Here is a 20046-nt window from a genome sequence, read left to right on the forward strand (position 1 = left end):
AGAAAGAAAGAAAGAAAGAAAGAAAGAAAGAAAGAAAGAAAGAAAGAAAGAAAGAAAGGAAAAGAATGAAGCCCTATTTATAGAACAAATAGAGATAACAATGTTAAGAAACGATATTTTTGGTTGAAACCACCCTAAAGAATTCATCAAGAACATCTGTATATATCAAGAACATCTATATATAATATATATAAAGAATTCATCAAGAACATCTATATATAATATATATATTATATATATAAAGAGAGAACCTCATATATATAAATATATAAGAACCTCATTAAAAAAGCAAATTAAGGCACACATAAAATTTAAAGACACAAGATTGAATTTATTTTAATTTGTTAGTTTTCTAGCCAAAGACGTTCTATAGAAGAGATGGATATTAATACCATTGTAAACATGTTCCTTAAAATATAATAGCAATGAAAATATTTATACAGGTAAAATAATAAAATATTATATAATAATATATGTAAAGGAATTCACATAATTTCCAGGTCTGAGTACAATACAACCAGTAGCATGCTTTGTCTTGCATATAGCTGACCCAGGTTCAATCCCCATCACCTAATGTGGTCTTCCAGGTCATCTGTCAGGAGAGATTCCTAAGTGCAGAGCCACAAGCAATATCTGAGCACTGTTGGTTTCCAAAGACAAAAAAAAAGTTTACATAATCTCCAGCACATTTTGACAAATTTCATTCAGTATAGCTGAATACTAAAACATAAAATTTCTTGATTTTTGGATTATTAAGATAAATATAGGCATAATGGGTAAAGCAAGAAGCAGATAAAAAGAAATCAATAATATTCAAATTCTAAAGACAAACTCCATTAATATTCTTTCCTTCTATTTGGGCTTTAGATATTTTAACATAGTTTAGATTATATGGTGTATAACTGTAACCTAGTCCTTTATCATCTAAAAAAATTTTTTTTGGTTTTTGGGTTACACCCAACTGTGCTCAGGGGTTACTCCAGGCTCTGCACTTAGAAATATCTCCTGGCAGACTTGGGGGACCACATGGGTTGCTGGGAATTGAATGAATGTCCATCGGGGTTGGCTGTGTGCAAGTCAAACACCCTACCGCAGTAATATCACTCCAGGCCCCTCATCTAAAAATTTTTAAATACTTTCATTTATTAAATTGTTCAAAAAAACTATATCTAATTATTTGAATATAATTAATATGCAGTTTTTTAAATAAGGAGTATTTCTATAAAGATAATTTTCCATAATGTTTAAATTTCCTATGTCCTATATTAGAAGTTAAAACAAAAATAATTCTTCAATTATAGAGAATAAGTATATTAAAATATTTAAACACAAAACCATTTTCTAACAATAATAAAAAATTCCATTTACATGATAAAATGCTGAAGATTATTAGAAATCTCGTGTATTTGTGTTTTCTAAAAAAATACCTCTTCTTTAAAATAACAAGTTTGTCAGGAACATGAGAGATAATAAGTGGGTACAATACTTGCCTTGCACAAGGCCAACCCCAATAGGGTTTCCTGAATCTCACATGGTCTTCTGAGCAATGCCAGAAGTGATTCCTGAGTTAAGTTTTAGGATTAACCCCTGAGAATCGCTGGGTGTGTCACAAAATATAAATAATATAAAAATATAAAAAATATAAAGTTGTTCATTTCCAATGAGTTTAATACAAGAATTCTAGTTCAATTAAATTTACAATATGACTATTGCTTTCTTCTATTATAACAATCTTTCAGTTTGTAAAAATAATTTAACAACACTAAAATAACCTATTCCACTTTCATGAGTTTATAATAGATAGTTTTTGGCTAGAATGAATTTACCATATTTATTAAGAACATGGTAATGATAAATCATCTTTTTCATTGTCTTGTACCTACTTTCCTTCCTCAGGAAAATTCAACTAGAAAGTGGTTCTCAGCATCTCTGATAGAACAGAATAGAAAGCATAGCTTTTACTGTTGACAATCTACCATTATCTGAAGAACATAACTGACATTCAGAAAGAAATAGTAGAAAAGAAAACAACAATTTTCCCTCTTATATTTACTCTGAAGAATTTCATAAGAAGTATCCAAATGTGTTATTTAAAATTTTAAGTAGTACTATTTACTTCTTTTTTAAAATGACAAGAAAATTTGTTCTAGTTATTTCTCATGGTTTTGCATATCTAAACAAACTTCCACACTGCCATTCATTGCTATGCCCAATTCACCAACTAAAAGTCATGACTCTTGGTGAAGTATTAAGATGCATTCAAGAGCCAGAAAACAGAAGTCAGTGTGCCACCTGGTCCCCTCTATGCCACTAATTGAGAGATCTGAGCCGCTGCCAGCATTTCAGTTCTCAAGTTTCACATCTGTAGGATAGTTTGAGCCTAAAAGAAAAAAAATACTGTTTGATATTATGACATCCGATGATTTTAAATCCCAATAAAATACTGTTTTTCTATATCCCAGTTTCTCTTGTTAAAATGTCAATAATGTTATTTAGCCATACTTGGAATGGCATATCAGATTCATACTTAACTCACTGACTAATCCCACAAACTTTTATTTCTAATACAACCCCAAAATATATATTTTTAGTACTGACTGAGAAAAAAATAAAGACAGAAAGTAACTGCTCCCACAGAACATGAGTTCTGAATTGTAAACAGTAGACAAATTATTTCAGCCAGACAAACGAGATGATGGGAGAGTGATGCAGTGAAGGCAAAGCAAGTTATTTTCAATAGAGTGGTTTAGGTTTTTCTGAAGAGGATATGTGAGGTATGATATTAATGATGCCAAGAACTGGCAAATTCAACATAGTCACGTGGAGGAAATGGCTATGCTAAAGGTCTGAGGTCCTGAGGTCTGAGTCTATCTATTTCATAAAAACAAGAGGAAGCCAGTGTGACTGTAAGATCACAAAAAAAGGGGAAAAATTGGTAAACTGGTAAGATCAGTAGTAAAGAGATCAAGAAGACATTTGTAGGAAATTATTTCTAATCTTAATCTATGAAAAATGGAATATAAATAATTTTTAAACTTGGAATGAATGTGCACTGATTTCTATCTATAAAGCTACTAGAAGGATGTTGTGTTGATAATTGTGTGCATTACTTTCAGTACTACTAGAAGAATTCCAATTCTCACAGAGCAACATGAAAAGTACTTGTTTAGGAATAGAGCCATAGATAGCACAGCTAGTAGGGAGAGTTTGCATTCCATGTGGCCTATTTGAGTTCAATCCCCAGCACCCCATATGATCTTTTGAGCCTGCCAGGAGAATTTTTGAGTGCAGAGCCAGGAGTAATCCCTGAGCACCGCCAAGTGTGGCCCCAAAACAAAAACAAAGAAAAATACTTGTCTAACGTAGTTATAGGAATAACAAATAGCTAAATATAATAGAATCAGAGAACTGGTATACAGAATTAAGCTTGGTATGGGTTTACCAAGGAGAAAGGAATAATGTATGAATCTGGGGAGGACAGGGCATTAGAAAATCAGATGCATAAAATCCTACCATTAACAGTATCATTAATCACTGTTACAATTTTTTGTTTTAAATTTTAAAGATTAATGAAAATAAATTTTAGGATTCTGAGCGGTGGTGAAAGCTGCAAGGCATCTGCCTTGCCCACACTAGCCTGGCATCCCATATCGTCCCCCAAGCCAGGAGCAATTTCTGAGCACATAGCCAGGAGTAACCCCTGAGTATCACCAGATGTGGCCCAAAAACCAAAAGTAAAAAAATAAATTTTAAAAATAGGGGATGGTTTTCAGAACCATGCACATTTCACATGGTCATGAATAGCTAAAATACTTGTTTGGATGTTAAACAACAAATATGTTGTATGAAACACTTAAACATTTTAACACAGGCATAGTTTAGAAAGAAAAAGAGGGAAACACTCAGACACTAAATCAATAAGATATCATCGATCTAGAATGCCAAGTGTGCTCCTAAAAGTCAGCTGCTACGTTGACAGATGACCCCATTATGATGATCCAAAAATTCATTGCAGATGAAACAACTGTGTGGAGACAACTTCCAGAAAGAAGGAATTTCAGGTAGGCAAATTGACTTGCACATGGCCTACCTGGGTTCCTGCCCTAGAACTCCCTATCTTCTTCTGAGCACCTTTTCGAGAGACAGATACGAGATCACTTAACTTCATTAAGCCCTCCAAAGAACTAAACTCTGAACCTTGTGTTTCCTTAAGATATGTTTTCTGAAGTAACTAATGACTGCCTTTCAAACTAAATGAATAGGCCCAGATGATACTTCACCAACTTCGTTGAAGGATAGGAGATGAAAACTCCATCCTAACTTCTCAAGATCGTATTATACTGCAATTCAAAAAAATCCTCTAGTTTGTTTTGTCCCTTATCTATCACTATAAGGTAGTTTAAACTGTCTCCATTTCAACCAGAAAACAAGTTTTCATTAACAATGAAGTCCTGGCCTGCAATATTTGAAACTATTCTTACTGTTTTTTGAAGGGGAATAGATAGTACAGTGAGTAGGGCATTTGACTTGCCTGCAGCTGGCCTAGATTTGATTGCAAGCATCCCGGATGGTCCCCAGAGCACTACCTGGATTATTTCCTAAATGCAAACCCAGGAATAAGCCCTTTGTATCACTCAGTGTGATCCCACAAAAACAATTCTTGTTATTTTTTCTTCCATTGTTGTTCCCCAATGTCTCATTTATGTTCCTCAGAGAGAAGAAGCATAGGGCAAAGTATTAAAAAATGGAAAGGTTTTTCTTTAATGTAATAATAAAGAAAATATATCTAATAAAGCAGTAAATTTACCTCTAGATTTCAAAACTTTTAAAATCTTTAATTGAAAAATGGATTCTACAAACCTAAGTTTTAGTTGAAAAAATATAACAGAAATAGCTTAAGTATCTAAACTTAACACTTGATGAAATCATGTTCACTTGGAAATGAAAAATTCTTACAAAATAAAGATAATTCCAATTGTTCAAAGTTTAATAAACAGTATCATAAACATTATAAAATTTTAGGGCATTTGTACATTTTTTGTTTTTATTTGTTTGTTTATTTTTATTGGGTTTTCTTTTGGGGGGATTGGTCACATCCGGTGGTACTCAGAGGTTATTCCTGACTCAGCACTCAGAAATCATTCCTAGAAGGCACGGGGCGAGGAACATATGGGATTCCGAGATTCGAACCACCATCCATCCTGGATCTGCTGCATGCAAGGCAAAGACCCTACTGCTGTGTTATTTCACCAGCCCCAAATTTGTATACTTTTTAAAAAACTGTCCACTTTTTAAAAACCAGCTTTAAGAAACTAGTAATATTTTAAAGAACTTGGTAATTAAATATACATTGTAAAGACAAATATATATGAACTGAAAAATACAGATCATTGCCTCAGTCCCATGTCTTTAAAGAATAAAATAAGGTTTCATAGACAAATTTTCTCTGAAATTAGCAATTCTATTTTACTAACATTAAATTTTAGAGATCATTAGAAAGGATTTTCCAAATGGTTAGTTACAATATTCATATGAAAGGATCGCTTCTCGGCCTTTTGGCTAAGATCAAGTGTAGTATCTGTTCTTATCAGTTTAATACATATAAAAAGATGTCTTCAGTTTCTAACAGTATATGGAGATTACAAGCTACAGCCTAGATTAATATAAGTAAGAATACGCTATAGAGATAGGTCCAGAGCGGTGGTGCTAGAGGGAAGGCTTCTTCTGCCTTGGAAGTGCTAGCCTAAGACCGACCTCAGTTCAATCCCCCGGCATCCCATATGGTCCCCCCAAGCCAGGAGCAATTTCTGAGTGCATAGCCAGGAGTAATCCCTGAGCGACAACGGGTGTGACCCAAAAACAAAACAAAACAAAACAAAAAAGAATACGCTATAGAGTATTCATCAGGAAGACACTAAATCCTTAGGATACTGTAAAACAACTCCTCATTGTTGTGAGATCACCCCACATACCATGTTTCTACCCCCAGGCAGATGGGTCTGAAGAAGCAAGGTAACAGTAAAGAATTAACAAACCAAGCCAGTTAGGAAAGAGTCATGGAGTCAGTCTGCAGCTCATGGTGTCTCTCCACACCAAAGCCAGACTGCACTTTCTTTATAAAACTAATACCAATTAACCAGGACAGGGAAGGTCAGGAGATCCAGGAGGGCTTTTACATATTAAAGAGCTAGCTTTAAAAGAAAGAGGAAAATGGGGAAATGCCTTAGTTTTGGTTTATAACTAGGTTTCATCTTACAGATCTAACAGCAACACAAACTAAAAAGTAAATTGCAATTTGGTCTATAGATTGTATCCTCATACTCTGTTCCGTAGCCAGTGAATTCATCGTATCTCAAGTACTACAAAAACTGTTTTTAAACTGGAACTTCTTCGTGGAGTTTTATTTAAATTAAAATTAAATAAAAACAAAAATTTAAATTTAAAGAATTAAAATAAAAGTGGTAATAATGTCACTACTGCTAATTAAAATGCTAGGGTTTCCCTAGTTATAATGAGTAAAATCAGACCTTACAATTACAGGCTTCACATCAAGTAAAGTCAAATATATAGCATTCATGTTTCTCGAGATAAGAAAAAGTTTTATCTTCCTCTTTTCACCATAAAGTTTTATCTTCCTTCTCCCATTTTCCTCCTTATAGCATTTGACAGAAGAGTTGGCAGATTTAGAGATCAGAATCATACCACTTTAAGTTGCTCCCATGTATTACCTAAGGCAGAGATAAAAGATCTTATTTCAAGCCAGGGTCCACGAATGCAAATAGCGATACAATTATTCTGATTGAAAGAAGGTAGAAAGCTTTTTCTGAAATTTATAAATACTAGTCCCTAAATAAAACTTCAAGTTATGAAAAAAATGCTTCTGCAATTCTGTCCAACATAGTTTAAGGACTTTGATGTTTCTTTTTGTATTTAAACTTTAAAAAATCCAAAGTTACTGTTTTAAAAGGTTTTTTTTTAGGTTCTTATTTTGGGGGGCACCCCAACAGTGGTCAGGAGTTACTCCTTACTCTGCACTCAAAGATCATTCTCGGAAGGCTCGGGAAACTATATGGGGTGCAGGGGCTGAAATGGATAAAACCCAAGTTGGCCACATGCAAGTCAAACACCCTACCTACTATGCTATCACTCTGGTCCCAAAAGGTTTCTTCCTTTTCTTGCTTTTGTGGTTTGATTTTTGTGTTTAGGGTCACACCCGGTTATGCTTACGGGTCACTTTTGGCAGTGCTCAAGTGGCCATATGGAATACAGGGTATAGAAACCAAGTCATATGCTTGTGAGGCAAGAATCTTAGCCTTTACTATACTCTATACTCTCAAGTGTTCTTTATCACTTTCACTTTAATATCAAAGTGATTTCAAAGTGAATTTTTGAAGAGCTGAACAAATATTTATATCTAAGTATTGCTGAAGTTACCTTAGGGGAAAAAGCTGTATATATCACTTTCTAAAAAAAATATGAAATACAAAAGTGATATTTAAAAATAATAAAATAAAAACACATCTTGAATATCAACTCAAAATGAATAAATAAAGCAAAAAAAAGTAATGCCTACTCAAATACTCATGTTAATGAGCAACTTGCTTTCAGGTCATTCAGCAGTACAAGTTTATGGTCTGAGCCATTCAGGTAAGTCTCCTAAAAATCTTCCACAATTATTCCTGGATATTAGAGTGAAGGGTTTCAAACAGTATCCTTCTGTTAAAGCCACTACCCTGACAAAATTTTTCTGACCAATTATCACCTCAAAACACAATGGGAGTCTATTCCCCATCATTGGGACAACTTGATGGCAACACAATTCACAATCACAATCCTGTCTCTTGCTTTGTAAGTAATATATTTCTTTTTTTTTTTAATTTGGATATCCATGACTTTGTAAGTCACTTATAATTTTCTTACTCTTCTGAGGCAGGAGTTCTATACATGTGCTTCCCACTCAGCCAATCATGAAAGTAGACTCACTCACCATTTTCTCCATCAAGCACTGGAAACTCCTCAACCTTCATAACATAGATGCTTACATGTTACATCAAAGAGTGGAAAGCATACCAAACATAAGACAGCAGTTATGTGATGTTGGGAGTCAACAAACATCGTGTCCATCTAAAGAATGCAGTAAGGACTCAATCCAGGAGTTGTTTACACATAGAAATTCAGGGCCGATGCTGCTGAGTGGCATAATTCACATATATCTGAAATGAAATAACTTTCAAATTGTTCAACCTGTAATATAACTTCATAACCTAGGTCTTTGTTGGCAAAGGACCTTTATTGAGGGGGTTGAGATTCTATAACTATGAAATTACTTCAATACAAGAGTAAACTTGTTACAACTGTAAACTCAAAAATACACTTACTTCATCTCTCAGAACCACTGAAAGCTTCAGCAGGTGCAGGCATGAATTAGACAGGGCTCACAGGGGTATGCCAAATAATTCCCACTTAAACCTGCTATTGTTTCAATCCATTAAACTCTACAATAGGCAGATGAAAGAGTCTCAGGTGTTACTGCCAATCTCCTAGAACTCTATGCATGCTCAGTGATTATTGGCAGTAAACTTCAAAACCACCTTAGCTTTTCTAAGGCATGCAGAAATATATAAAAAAGAATATTTGGCCAGAAATGTAATTCAGCAGAAGAGCACTTGCCCCGCACCAAAATAAAAGTTGAAGAGAGAAAAAGAAAATTAAGGAAAAAGAAAAAATGAAAGAGAAAGAAAAGGAAAGGAAAAGAGAAGAAAGGAGAGGAAAGGAAAGTAAGGGAAAGAAGGTAAGGGAAGACCCTAAAGAGTCTACAGGAAAAACTCCTGTAAACAATAAACCAATACAGTAATGTGGCCGGCTACGAAGTCAATACACAAAAATAGTTGCTTTTCTCTATACAAATAATGACTCAGAGTAGAAAGAGAGCAAACAATCTAACCCATTTAAAATAGTGTCCAAAACTATCAAGTACCTCGAAATCAACCTAAGTACAAAGAGGTGAGAGACCTATATCAAGAAAATTTCAAAACACTTCAGAAAAAAATTTAAGAAGACCTACCTAAGGAAATGGAATAACATTTAATGCTCATGGATTGGTAGAATAAATACTATCAAAATAACCATCTTATCTAACTACTATATAATTCAATGCAATCCCTATTCAAATGCGGCAACATTCTTCAAGGATTTAGAACAATCAATTATAAAGTTCATGTGAAACCATAAAAAACCTAGGATAGTCAAATCAATACTAAAAAAAAAAACAAACAAAAAAATTGAAGGGCATCTCATTACCTAATTTGAAGCTCTACTACAAAGCCATATTGATCAAAACAGAATGGTATTGAAACAAAGACAGGTGGTCAGACCAATGGGTCAGAATAGAATATCAGGGACAAATCCCTGAGCATATGTCAACTAATCTTTGACAATGGAGACAAGCATATGAAATGGAACAAAGACAGTCTTCAACTAATGGTGTAAGAAATTAAAAATTAATCCATATCTCACACCTAACACAATAATCAATTCAAAGTGGATTGAAGATCTTTAATTAGACCCTGGTCCATAAAGTTAATTGAAGAAACATAGGGAGAACACTCCAAGATTTAGAACTCAAAGAAGTCTTTGATGACAGGATGCCAATGGCAGGAGCTATAGCATCAAACCTAAATAAATGAGACTACATCAAACTAAAAAGTTTCTGTATGCAAAAGAAACATGAACTAAAATTAAAAGGCAACTAACTTAGTGGGAGAACAGTTTTGTACTCAATACATCAGATAAAGGGTTGATTTATAGTATATTCAAAGTACTCATAAAGGTTAACTCCACAAAACCCAAAAACCCTATCAAAAAAATGGGAAGAGGATATGAACAGGGAAAACTCAAATAAAGACAACAATGAGGTATCTTCTTACACCAGTAAGTATGGCACATATCAAAAATATTGGGAATAATCTCTGTTGGGAAGGATGTGGTAAGAAATAAATTCTTCTTCATTGCTATTGAGAATGCTGCCTGATCCAACCCCTATGGAAAACAGTATGAGGGTTCTCAGTAAACTCAAAATTGAGCTGCCATATGACCCAGTAATCCTTTTTTGTATATCTATCCCCAGGTCAGAAAAACAGTCATCCTAAAGAATGTATGCACACCACTATTTATTGCACCACTCAATACAATAGCTAATTCTTGAAATCAACCTAGTGCTCAACTACAGGTGAGTGGATTATGAAGATGTGGTACATATATACAATGGAATAAAAGCATTAAGGAATGATTCAATCATGCAATTTGCAGCAACATAGATGAAACTAGAAAATTTTATATTAAACAAAGTAAGCAGAATAAAGAAGGATAAATACAGAATATAACTTATATGTGGATTTAGAATAACTGCACAAATCAACACAATGGTCGAAATGGTAGTTGTCTCAAAAAACCATTAACCCTGTAGTATAGTGAGAAAAGAAGAAAATGCGTGGAAGCGGAAAAAAAGAAAAGTTTATATTCTCTTCTATACTTCAGAGATCCTCAGCAATGGATATTTAAATTGAATAGGTACTCAATAAACTACTCTTGAAAGATGTCTATAATAATGTTCAGAGACCCTCAGCAATGGATGTTTAGATTGAATAGGTACTCAATAAACTACTCTTGAAAGATGTCTATAATAATGTTCTACTGCCTTTTATCCACAGAAACAGGTGCAGAATGCATTTGAAAGCCATGGACTCCCACTACAGTGCTTGTTATAAGAAGTTTTAGTGTCTTAGGGGCCAGTGAGGTGGTGCTAGAGGTAAGGTGTCTGCCTTGCAAGAATTAGCCAAGGAAGGACAGTGGTTCGATCCCCTGGCATCCCATATGGTCCCCCCAAGCCAGGGGAAATTTCTGAGTGCTTAGCCAAGAGTAACCCCTGAGCATCAAATGTGTGTGGCCTAAAAACAAAACAAAATAATAAAAGAATTTTGGTGTCTTAATTTTAATATGTTTATAATAACTTTTGATCTTTTTGTCCACAGTGGCACTTGAAAATATAGATTGGTCGCCTTAGTTTTTCATTTCAATGCTACATTATACTAGACTCAACAGACAGTGCTCACTAAGTAATACCTTGACAAGAATTCTAATCTATTCATTTTTCATTTTATTATGCCTGCTAATATGACCTAATGTTTATGTTCACTGACAACAATGGAATATGGAACTACAGGCCATCAACTCCTGCTACATTGCTCATTCATTGTGAATGTTATTGCAAGATATTTTTAATTTAGGTAGTTTACAATTATATTATAATGCTCATGGTGTCAGTCTGCTTTCAGGAAAAAAACCTGGATGCTCAAAAACCTCTAGATGATACCTTATGGTACTGTCTCCTCTTACAGTGCTCATTACCATATTGTTTAGTTTGCTAGACTTGAAAACTATGATTGTTTTAAGAATGCTCTATACAAATCTAAGCCAGGAAGTCTTTCTTCAATAAAGTTTACCCTTACCAATGACGATTTGCCTAGACAATGAAAAACTTGTCCATCTGACTTGCCTGCTATAAAATTTTTAAGCATTCTAACCCATTCTATCTGGGTCAATTATTCAACTGCAAACCATGGATTGATCCTCAGTGTCTGTCTATATATATGTGTGTATTGGCCACCTCAATGTCTGTCGGAAACTCTGTATTTTGTACATAATATTTGTCTATGTTATATATAGTTCTTCCCGTTATATATAATCCTTCCTTTTCCCCTACCCTGCTTACCATGTTAGAAATTCTTTTCTATTCATTTGCTCTCTCACCCTAATCTGTTATTTCTTTCTATTTAACCTTTTTTATCCTCAATTCTTAACTCCTCAGGAACTGGAACATTCCTCTTACCCCAACCAGCTGCCAACCAGCTCTCAGAGTAAAAATACAGACCCCAACCTGCCTTGCCTCTGTCCAAGAAGAGGCTGCCACTGCCAATGCTACTAATTTGCTCTTGGTGGCCCCTTTCCTCCCATCTTTCTTTGGCTGTGGACTGTTGCTCACTACCAGATTCTGTTTTTGAGAAACCCCTAGCTCGAGAATATTTCCTGATATGTGCCTGCTGGGAGCCATTATCCACAAGACCATGTTGCAAGCTGCAGCTGTGCTCTGGACTCTACCACCCCCAACAATTTCAAAAGAATTAAAGGGGGATGTGTATATTTCCTTCATATATCTCTTTAGATGTATTTCCTTAATAGGCATAATTCTTATTGTCTATTTCCTATGTAGCGGTAGTTTTCTCCATTCCTTTATTTTTTTTAATCTGTTTAGTAGGAAATTCTAGTAAATACATTTCTCTTGGGTTCTGAGTTCATATTAGAATCAGGTTATGGGGATTGTTTAGCTTGTTATTTTTACCCCCATATGCTCCAGTGATATCAGGTGACATTGTTCCTTTTTTGCATGGGCACATTAAAATGGAGGAATCACATGTGGAAACAAGTTCTTATATACTAGGGATAGGAATGCATAAATTTTAAATTGCAGTGGGGCCTTTTACCCTGAACATTTGTCATAGTGACTTGGATTAGGCTTCAGACTATTGGATAACTGCCATTCATCCATGAACCTTGGACCTCACCTATGGAACCAACACAAATTTCTGCACCAGCAATGGTAATCAGACTTCTACCAGGGAAAGCCCTAATGCTGCCCTAACACTGACTTGCTCCAGAATGGGTTCATATGACATCCTGATGACTTGAAAACAGCAACAACTTGCTTTCAGGACATTTCCACCTAACAGTGAGATGAAATCAGAAGATGCTCTGTGATACCCTGACATCAACATAGGATCTGTGTAAAAACCAGTATATCTAACTATAGAACTCTAACTTCAACAACCATGATTGAGAACTTTTACTAGGACCATAAAGAAAGAGTTTGGGGTTAGATAACTTAGTATGACCAGTCGGTTTTATGGCAGGATACTTCATGGATATAGTCTCCCTGTTTTTTGGTCAAAGGTTTTATTTTTTCCTTTCTATTTCCTCCAACTTTTGCTGCATCTATGCAAAAAAATTAAGATTGCCACATAGATCCCATTTTCCCCTTTTGTTTTCATTTTTAATTTCTTATCTTTTAAATAGGGGCTCCCACATTTTTCATAGAAACTTGGGACACATTACTTAGTTTTTCCACATATTTCTGCATTTTCTATAAAACTAATAAAGGCAAAAACGACAGGATGGAGGCCAGGGACCAAGTGGTCTCAGAAGCATTGATGGAGAGAAAATAAGGACAGAACTAAATATTTAATCCAAAGTCAATGACAATAGAATCAAGAGACCTAAACAATCCAAACTTAAATGGTAAGTGGGCCTGTTATACTGGCAGATCAGGGGACAAATGTGGTAGTATAGGATGCATGCTAGGTTCTTTGGTGGAGGGAGGTTGACACTGGTCATGGGAATGGCCCTGACTCACTGTATATCTGAAATTCAACTATGAAGGACTTTGTAGATCACAATGGTATTAATAAAATAAAAAATTTTAAAAAGAGGTTATATTTCTTATTTCTCTCTGGAGACTTTGTGCAATAAATGTACAATTCCTTAAGAATAAAGTTGCTGCTACTGACTCATCACCACTAAGATCCTGATAAAAGTAGTTTTGCCAGCTTTCTACTAGTTCCTCTTCTCAAAAACATGTGATATTTGTAGGCAGGGATAAGAGAGTTAATGCCGTAATAGATAGTAAAATAAACTGCCCACCTGGCATTTAGAATTGCTATTTTGACTTCTAACTGGCATTGGGCCCAAGTCACTGAGTCATTTTAGTAAGCTTCTATATTTGTATATACAACCTCTGGTATGAATAACCGAACTCTAAAGGCAAACATTTCCTGTAGAGATTCTTTGTTTTTGTCTGCTCTTGTTTTTCATCTCTAATAACCTGATTATACTGGGCAGTTCAGGGATATTTTATAGAACAAATTAAATGAGCTTGCAATATCATTCAGATAACTTATCAATCAGAAAAGAGATATGGAGAATGTATAAAATTTTCCAAAGTGTTGGGAAAAATCTTATTTAAATTATCATCTACAAACAGCCACATTTTCAATTATATAATATAACTACCTATAACTGTCAATGGTTTGATCTTGGAAAAGTTGAAGACCACTAGGATATTGGTCATGAAAAACTGAAAGATGACAGAGCTACCTGGCGATTATACAAAGAATATTTTGTGCTTATAATTATTAAATGGTCAATAAAAATTATTGGGTATTGCTGAAGAAATGAAAAGTGTCTTTAGAAATAAGTCCTAGAAAAAAAAGAAAAAAAAGAAGTAAGTCCTAGGCACCAAAGCTGTAGGTGCTTTAATCTTGTATTTTGCAACTTCCAGAACTATAAAGGAAAATTAATGTTTACTAGCCATTGAGTGTATGGTCTTCTATTAGAGTTTTACCAATGCACTAAGGTTTTTGTTGTTAAAAATCAAACGAAAAAAATAGGCAAGAGTCTTGAAAGTGTATTAAAATGTAAGGATTTTTTAATTTCACATATTTAATTTTAATAATATCTTTATGGTTGCAAACATGTTCATAGTTGGGTTTCTTTTACAGTACCTTAAACTGTCATAATGTTATTTATTTGTTATTAAACATTATTTTAAGGGAAATAAAAGTTTAAGTTACTAGCATGAAAAAAAAAGAAAGAAGTCCTAGGATGCACACAGAACTGGTGCATAAGTAGAACTACCATCTCTTCTATGATCAGTTGTTGCTGCTGCTATCAGTTGGGATGCTGCATGTTCAAACCCATAGCTAGGAAGCAAATGTAAAGATGAAATCACTGTTAAGGCAACATACAGTCAGGTAGCTGCTGATATTCCTGCTATTGCTGTTTACTTTTAATTCACATAGTACTTTTCTGTGCTCCACTAAGAACAATTTATACCCCACACCTTGCAATTTAACTCCCAAGCAATTAGTATCTGAGACAGGAATTTGTGCCAATGTTAAGAGCAAAGCAGCCAAGTATTTCAGTGCCTTTTACTACCTTACCTCTATAGAACAATGAAAGATTGTTTTATAACTTTCCAGCTTCTCTAAGACCAAATAGTACACTAGAAGGAGTTTGGAATGGATGTTGTGAGACAATCCACCATATCTACTGTAGAATAAATTTGCTTTTAATGTGCTATTTTTACAAATTACATTCCAAATACCTGATATGCAATATGATAATATACAGCACACAGGGAGACAATAGCATTTGCTGTTGAAATGATCAAGACAAGGTCCTCAAATTTTATTAACTAAAAAAGCATAGCTTATAAACCATGGTTTTCAATCTCTTTATGCCTGTGGATTGGCATCAATCTGAGGACCTGTAGTTAAAAACCATTAAACTAAATAACTCCAGTTTATACCAGCTTACTGAGCCAGAGAAAAGCAGGCACTCTGTGAATGCTTATAAATGACTATTTTTAAATGCTCTATTAAAAATTCTATAAAGATATAAAATTTTCCAAAGAGCTTAATAAAAGTAGGATATTATAATATAAATATGAATATGACAGAAATAACAGAAATTCTCCCAACTAAATCCTAAAGCCTACATTCTTTTAGCATTAAATAATCCCAAATGAATAGATAGCAGAATCATAATTATTTGAGAAACACCAAGTAAGTGATTCTTTCAAAAGTAGAAAATTCAGAAGTAGTGTGAAATGAGCAGAATTTCATACAGGGATCAGCCTTACATAAAAACAACAAGGTATACTATTAAATATGTAATTTGATTTTTAGGTGACTACAGATATATCTCTAAAAAGAATGTTCCAGGACTTTCATTTAACTAAAATAAATATGCCATATACAGAATCCATCAATTCACAATAAATCTTAAAAATTACAATTTAATCACTGATTAGAAATTCCATGTGGCAGGATACTTTTATATGCAGCCATAATGCTTATAAATCATGCAGAGAATGCCTTTCTAGTGGTGAGGACAACACATTGATTGCTATTCCCACAACAAATTCAGATTTGGACAATGAAAATTGAAAATGTCATATGATATTAAATAACTCATATACTATCTAAAAGTATATTGATATTGTTATTTTTTATTCTCACAACTGAAAAAAATAAACACTATAACAAGAATTACAAAGACATAAAAACTTTATTTTGAAAATAACATAAAAATAAAAGGCTGATCAACATAGTCTAAATGACTATCTTACCCAAACTACTATGTAGATTTAATGCAATCCCTATCCAAATTCAGAATCATTCTTTAAATAATTAGAGCAATCAATCACAAAATTCATCTGGAACCACAAAAGACCCAGGATAGCCAAACACATATTGAAAAACAAGAAGCTGGGTGGCATCTCTTTACCTAACCTGCAACTATACTATAAAGCCATAGTGATCAAAACAGCTTGGTACTGATAGGACCTCAGACCAATGGGTCAGAACAGAATTCCCAGATATAAACCCCCAGATATATAGCCAACTAATTTTTGACAAAAGAGCCAAGAGCTTGAAGTGGAACAAAGAAAGTCTCTTCAACAAATAGTGTTGGTACAACTGGAAAACCACATGTAAGAAATTAAAAATTGACCCATACCTCACTCCTTATACAAAAATCAACTCAAAATGGATCAAAGACCTTGAAATCATACCCAATTCTATAAAGTTTATTGAGAATAAAATAGGCAGAACACTCGAAGACCTATATATCAAAAAGGTCTTCGAGGATGGAGCACCAATGGCAAGAACTCTAGCATCAAACATAAACAAATGGGACTACATCAAACTGAAAAGCTTCTGCATGGCAAAAGAAACCCTACTTAACACAAGAAGACAGTTAACTGAAAGGGAAAAAGTCTTTGCACTCAACATGTCAGAAAAAGGGCTGATATCTAGAATATACAAAGCACTCAGAAAGCTGAGCCCCCCAAAACCAAATAAAGACATAAAAAATGGGGATATAAAATGAATAGAAACTTCTCTGAGGAAGACCAAAGGATGGCCAACAAACACATGAAAACATGCTCACCTTCACTCATCATTAGGGAAATCCAAATCAAGACAGTAATATGGTACCACCTTACACCAGTGAAGATGACTCACATCAAAAATAATGGAAACAATCTCTGTTGGCGCGGTTGTGGTATGAAAGGCACTCTCATCCACTGCTGGTGGGAATGACCCCTAGTCCAACACCTATGGAGAACAGTCTGGAGAGTGCTAAAGGAACTCAGAATTGAGCTGCCATTTGACCCAGCTATTGCTCTCCTAGGTATCTACCCCCAAGTCAGAAGGATATTCATCCCAAACTATGTGTGCATACCACTATTTATTGCAGCACTCAGTATAATAGTCAAGTCTTGGAACCAATCTCGATGTCTAACAACAGATGAGTGGATCATTAAGATGTGCTATCTATACACAATGGAATACTACATGGCAGTCAGAAATGATACAATCACGAATTTTGCAGCAACGTGGATAGACCTAGAACATATTAGTTAAATAAAGCAAGCCAGAAGATGAAATATAAACACAGAATGATAGCACTATTCGGAAGTATCTAGAATAGGCACCAGATATATAGCCAAAACCCCACTATTAAATAATAGGGTGTAACAGGACAGAAACCTCAAACACTGTAATAATCACAATATACTGGGAAGTAGAGCCCAAAACAAAGGGAAGAGAAACAACACGAAGCCCGACGACACACTATATCATAAAGAAACCAGCAACAGCAGAAACAGCAGCGTAGAGAGAACAGGTATGTAATTATTGTTTTACTACAAAGGCCATAATAATTTACTAGGGATCTTATACAGGAATACAGGTAAATATTATGATGGGAAATTATTGACTCCAATGGAAACATTTCAAAATATTATGGTTGAATGCCTTAACCTTACCACATTTAAAATAACCTCTCAGTTTTTCTGCCCATAGGGGTTCCTGGATACAAAAGGTGAACATCCTACAGTGGTACCTCGGTGCTGAGTCACATGAGGCACCATACTCAGCCTGCATCATGAAAATGTCCGGATATAACTCTTTAACATACCCTTTATCTCTAGATTATGCCTTCTTTTAGGACCTGAAGGCATGACCAGCCAGACCACTGAAGCAACAACCATGACATACAGATTTTTAACTACAGGGCCTAAGCATTGAACACATTCAACCAAACTAACATGCCCTTGCTCTTTTACCCTCTCTTCTCATTACTTCATATTTTTGTTGTTGTTGTTGTTGTTTAATTGTTGGTTTGATTTGTTCTGTTTTGTTTTCCTTTTTCTCTCTTCTTGTCTCCCTCTTCTTCCACCTTCTTTTCCTCATTACCATCAATTCAATCCAGGTCAAATAAAAACCACACGGTTACCTCCTCTATAGGAAAGGAAAGAAAGCTGATATAAAGGGTGCTGTGGACAATACTGCAAAGGGTAAACACCTGTATAGATATACCTATATAGATAGACCTCACTAACACAATGATTAGTACTCAAGACACGAAACCTATACAAATCCAAAAGTTGATCTATTAGTTTCCTTTCCTTACAACTACTATACCTACCTATCTTTCTGTACTCAGTGTATCTCTTGCCCTCCCCACCTTTCTACATTAAAATAACGTCTATATGTTTATATGGGGGCAGGAGCACACAGAGATAGTAATCCTCCTTCAGAGACAAACCTAAACCACAAAAAATCCAAACCTGTACCCTATATAACCCCTCCCATGTACTATCCCTCTCCCCCCTCAGAAGCCTGACTATCCCTTCACACCTTAATCCAATCCCCAATATCCCCACCATGTTGTAACTCTTCACCCTCAGTCTTTACCCACTAGGCATCAAGACCAACCTCCTACACCAACGAAGCAGTACCCAGTTCCCAAGTGAAGAGACACCCACTGAAGCTCACACCTCGTTCCTGACAAGAAAATACAACCAACACCCCAACTGACTCATGCAGTGTGGCCCTCCTAATCATCTTTCCCTATTGTGGACTGTGGCTTAATACCGGATAAGCTCCAAAAGGACTCCCATTGCAAGAACTCTACCCAGGACATCCCAGCATGGAACCCACACATCACAAGGAAATCTCAAAAGACAATGGGGAATCCTATACTATCATCATAAGTATAAACCTATATAACATTACCTCTTATACTGTTTCTCCCCAAATGTAATCTCCTGTATCACTTTCTCCCTTTTTCTTTGTTTTTTTTTGTTTTATTTTGTTTTACCCCCTTGTTCGTTTTTTCTTTTTTTTTTTCTTTTTGTTTTCGTTTTTGTTTTTGTTTTGCTTTGTTTTGTTCTACTTTTTGTTTTTTATTTGATTTGTTTTGTGTTTCTTTTCGGGTCACAGCTGGCGGAGCTCAGAGGGTGCTCCTGGCTCTGTGCTCGGAAGTTGCTCCTGGTGGACATGGGGGACCAGATAGGATGCCAGGATGTGAGCCACCGTCCTTCTACAGAAAGGACAGACGCCTTGCCCCCATGCTATCCCTCCCGGCCCCACTTTATCCCTTTAATTATGTCTTTTATTTAATCCTTTTTTTTTCTTTCAAAAAACTCTTTTTTTCTTTAGATATATCTGAGCATATATATTTTTAGTTTTTGTCATGGGTCTGTTTTCTTCTCTCTCTTCACCTTCCAATCCACCAGCAATATAATGTAGCACCACTTCTTCCTGCAAAGGCATATTAAAAATAGGGGAATTTTTACCTTTAAAGTCAAGCTCTTATCCACTAGGGATAAGAACTTATACATTTCCCACCCTGAATGTATGTCATGGGGAACCAACCTAGACTCCAGAGAAATAAGCACCTACCGTCCAGCCTTGACTCCTGGATCCCAGACATAGAAACGACATAGTTCTCCACAACAGCTCCAGGAACCAAGTCCCCTCCAGGGCATTCATAATACTGCTCTGACACCAATGTACGCCAGTTCTAAATTGATAACCTGACAACGAGGAAATGGGAACAACTAGATCTAAGAGCAAGTTATCCTTC

The 20046-nt window shown here is 35.1% G+C and overlaps 1 pseudogene; it reads left to right on the forward strand.

The window, feature by feature from the left end:
• Positions 1–5539: 5539 nt before the first annotated feature.
• LOC126002928 (uncharacterized) lies at positions 5540–5650 on the forward strand (annotated as a pseudogene).
• The last annotated feature ends 14396 nt before the right edge of the window (positions 5651–20046 follow it).

The sequence above is a fragment of the Suncus etruscus genome, chromosome 2, assembly GCF_024139225.1.
Source record: "Suncus etruscus isolate mSunEtr1 chromosome 2, mSunEtr1.pri.cur, whole genome shotgun sequence".
Classification (NCBI taxonomy): domain Eukaryota; kingdom Metazoa; phylum Chordata; class Mammalia; order Eulipotyphla; family Soricidae; genus Suncus; species Suncus etruscus.